This window comes from Cupressus sempervirens, chromosome 2 (genome assembly GCF_028749045.1).
Source record: "Cupressus sempervirens isolate cs-2001-9-10 chromosome 2, ASM2874904v1, whole genome shotgun sequence".
In the NCBI taxonomy this organism is placed as follows: domain Eukaryota; kingdom Viridiplantae; phylum Streptophyta; class Pinopsida; order Cupressales; family Cupressaceae; genus Cupressus; species Cupressus sempervirens.
The window spans coordinates 772,798,495-772,803,059 of NC_143119.1; positions in this window are offsets into that span (position 1 = coordinate 772,798,495).

Consider the following 4,565-nt stretch of genomic DNA (forward strand, 5'->3'; position numbering starts at 1 on the left):
TCTACCAATTTTTAGCGATATTACTATCTTTGGTGCGTGATTTAGAACCCACTTTGTCATAAGCATTCATTAGATTCTTTACAATGTTTTTTTCATTTGAACCATCCATCGTTCTTAGCCCAAGAATCTTCATGATAGGCCTAAATTTTAAATTCCTCGTCATTTCAACAAATAATTGGCATTGACCTGTAATATTTAATTCATCAAAAAATAATCTCCACATACGATTAACTTTTTTTTTGACAAGTACGCTTGCTAATCTTGTCAGGCATTGATTTCAAAATGTTACTATCAATATTAATCAAATATTTTGGTCTTCTAAAACGAATTCTAGAAGGTGTTATAATCTCTTCAATTCTCTCAACATTTTGAACATCAACATTAGGTTGAGTGTATTGCGTACCTTGAACTGAAGATGATGTGCCTTGGCAATAAGATGCAAAAGATGGAATATCACCTACTTGATGTGTTGATGTTGTGCCTTCAACATGACATGATGGAGTGTGTATATCGTCGGATCTACAAATCGGTGTCTCTTCAACATGAGAGGACGATATGACTTCAACATTGGAAGATGGTGTAGCGGACGATATGACTCCAACATTAGAAGATGGTGTAGCTTCACAATTCAATTGTCTTCTTGAGCGTAACAGTCTCATTTGTTCTCTTTGTCTTTCCAATTCTTCCTCTTTGTTTCTTGGTACCGGTGGTTCTTGATCCTCTTCGAAAGTCAATTCTTCATTATTGCTTTGCAATTTTTTTTTCTCATGTAGTAATTTCATTTTATCTCTTTTAATTGCCAAATCTCTCTCCCTATCTTCATTTGTTTGATTTTTTGGTTTCTTCCTTGGCATGATGATGATTTCTACATGTCAAATTATTCAAACATTTGTATTACTTAAAATGTGTAAATTACAAATTATTCAAATACATATAAAAATTATAATTATTTGAATGAATACACAATATATATATATAACGATTTGTCAAATTTCTAACCATTTCGAAATAACATTTCATTGAAACATACAAATTTCAATGAATTCACTATATATTAAACAACATGTCAAATTATAATCAAATTTGTATCTATATATCAACAAACAATATTTAAAATAGATTGCACTAACCTTTTCTATACAAGGAATATTCAAAAAGTCTTCAAATCGTGTATCCAATGATTGAATTTGGTGTTTGCTAGCTTCCAAAAGTGTTTGCCACCTTGAAATAGTGTTTGTTAGCTTGAAATAGTGTTTGCCACCTTGAAAGAGTGTTTGTTGTATTGAAACCCGCGATTTCTATCGGGATAACAGAGTGCAGAATAGAACAAAAGTAGAGAATGAATGAAACAGACCCCAAAGTTTCTTTTTGACTGTTTTTAGGTGATTTCACATAGTGCGTACGCACTATAGGGTGTATGCACTATGTGAGAACATATCACTCTCCACCCTCCCTACTCTCTCTCTCTCTCCCTACTCTCTCTCCCCTCTCCCATCCCCTACACACTCTCTCTCTCCCCTCTCCCATCCTTTACTCTCTCTATCTCTCTCACCCTCTCTCCTCTCCCATCCCCTACTCTTTAGATCTCTCACACACTCTCCCATCCTCCCTCTCCCACTTCTTACTCTCTCTCTCTCTCTCTCCCCCATCTCCCTACTCTCTCTCACACTATCACATCTGCTACTCTCTCTCTCCCATCCCCTAAACTCTCTCTTTTACAGATACACACTCCCATCCCCCTCTCTCTCTCCTCTCTCATCCCCTACTCTCTACTCTCTCTCTCCCATCCCCTACTCTCTCTCACACACTCTCTCCCATCCCCTAATCTCACTCTCTCTCTCTCTCCCATCCCATTCTCTCTCTCTGCCACCTCCTACTCTCTCTCACACTCTCTTCCATCCCCTACTCTCTCTTACACACACTCCCATCCGCTACTCTCTCTCTCTCTTGGGTTGCTCTCTCTCTCTCCTCTCCCACCACCTACTATCTCTCTCTCTCTCCCTCTCTACTCTCTCTCTCCCATCCCCTACTCTTACTCTCTCTCTCTCCAATCCCCAACTCTCTCTCACACTCTCTCCCATCCCCAACTCTCACTCACACTCTCTCTCATCCTTTCACTCTGTCTCTCTCTCATCTCATACCCTCTCTCTCTCTCTCTCTGCCACCTCCTACTCTCTCTCACACTCTTTCCCATCCTTTCACTCTGTCTCTCCCATCTCGTACTCTCTCTTTTCCACCCCCTACTCTCTCTCACACTCTCACACTCTCTCCCATCCCCTACTCTCTCTCTATCATAGACACACACACACACACACACACACACTCCCATCCCCCCTCTCTCTTCTCTCCCATCCCCTACTCTCTAGATTTGTCACATGCACTCCTATCCCCCTCTCTCTATCTCCCTCTCCCTACTCTCTCACACTCTCTCCCATCCCCTACACTCTCTCTCACACTCTCTCCCATCCCCTACTATCACTCTCTCTCTCTCCCCCATCCCATTCTCTCTCTCTGCCACCTCCTACTCTCTCTCACACTCTCTCCCATCCCCTACTCTCTCTTACACACACTCCCATCCACCCCTCTCTCCCATCCGCTCTTCTCTCTCTCTCTCTCTCTTGGGCTACTCTCTCTCTCCCCTCTCCCATCCCCTAAACTCTCTCTTTTGCAAATACACACTCCCATCCCCCTCTCTCTCTCTCCTCTCCCATCCCTTACTCTCTAGATCGCTCACACGCACTCCCATACCTCTCTCTCCTCCTCTCCCACTCCCTCTCCCACCACCTACTATCTCTCTCTCTCTCAAGTTCTCTCTCTCCCTCTCTACTCTCTCTCTCTCCCATCCCCTACTCTTACTCTCTCTCTCTCTCTCTCCAATCCCCAACTCTCTCTCACACTTTCTCCCATCCCCTACTCTCTCTGACACTCTCTCTCATCCTTTCACTCTGTCTCTCTCATCTTGTACTCTCTCTCTCTGCCACCTCCTACTCTCTCTCACACTCTTTCCCATCCTTTCACTCTATCTCTCCCATCTCGTACTCTCTCTTTGCCACCCCCTACTCTCTCTCACACTCTCACACTCTCTCCTATCCCATACTCTCTCTCTTTCACAGACACACACACACACACATGCACACACACACACACACACTCACACTCCCATCCCCCCTCTCTCTTCTCTCCCATCCCCTACTCTCTAGATTTGTCACACGCACTCCCATCCCTCTCTCTCCTCCTCTCCCACTCCCTCTCCTAGGTCACCTACTATCTCTCTCTCTCTCAAGTTCTCTCTCTCCCATCCCCTACTCTTACTCTCTCTCTTTCCCGTTCCCAACTCTCTCTCACACTCTCTCCCATCCCCTACTCTCTCTCACACTCTCTCCCATCCTTTCACTCTATCTCTCCCATCCTATACTCTCTCTCTCTGCCACCCCCTACTCTCTCTCTCTCACTCTCTCCCATCTTTTCACTCTATCTCTCCCATCCTTTCACTCTATCTCTCCCATCTCGTACTCTCTCTTTGCCACCCCTTACTCTCTCTCACACTCTCACACTCTCTCCCATCCCCTACTCTCTCTCTTTCACAGACACACACACTCTAATCCCCCCACTCTCTTCTCTCCCATCCCCTACTCTCTACATCTGTCACGCACACTCCCATCCCCCCTATCTCTCTCCCTCTCCCTCTCCTACCGCCTACTAGATCTCTCTCTCTCAAGTTCTCTCTCTCCCTCTCTACTCTCTCTCTCTCTCCCATCCCATCCCTTACTCTCACTCTCTCTCTCCCATCCCCTACTCTCTCTCAAACTCCCATCCCCTAATCTCACTCTCGCTCTCCCATCCCGTACGAGCTCTCTCCGCCACCACCTACTCTCTCTCACACTCTCACACTCTCTCCCATCCCATACTTTGTCTGTCTTACACACATTCTCATTCCCCCTCTCTCTCTCCCTCTCCCACTCCCTCTCCCACTGCCTACTTTCTCTCCCCCATCCCCTACTCTCTCTCTCCCCTCTCCCATCCCCTACTCTCTCTCTTTCATAGACACACACTCCCATCCCCCCCTCTCTCTCTCCTCTCCCATCCCCTACTCTCTAGATTTGTCACACACACTCCCATCCCCCCTCTCTCTCCCTCTCCCACTCCCTCTTGCACCACCTACTATCTCTCTCTCTCTCAAGTACTCTCTTTCCCTCTTTACTTTCTCTCTCCCATCCCCTACTCTCACTCTCTCTCTTCCATCCCCTACTCTCTCTCACACTCTCTCCCATCCCCTACTCTCTCTCTCTCTCTCTCTCTCTCTCTCTCTCTCTCTCTCTCTCTCTCTCTCTCACCCCCATCCTATACAAGCTCTCTCTACCACCCCCTACTCTCTCTCAAACTCTCACACTCTCTCCCATACCCTACTCTATCTCTCTTATACACATTCCCATTCCCCCCCTCTCTCTCTCTCACACTCCCTCTCCCATTGCCTACTCTCTCCCATCCCCAACTCTATCTCTCTTACACACTTCCATTCCCCCTCTCTCTCTCCCTCCCACTCCCTCTCCCATCGCCTACTATCT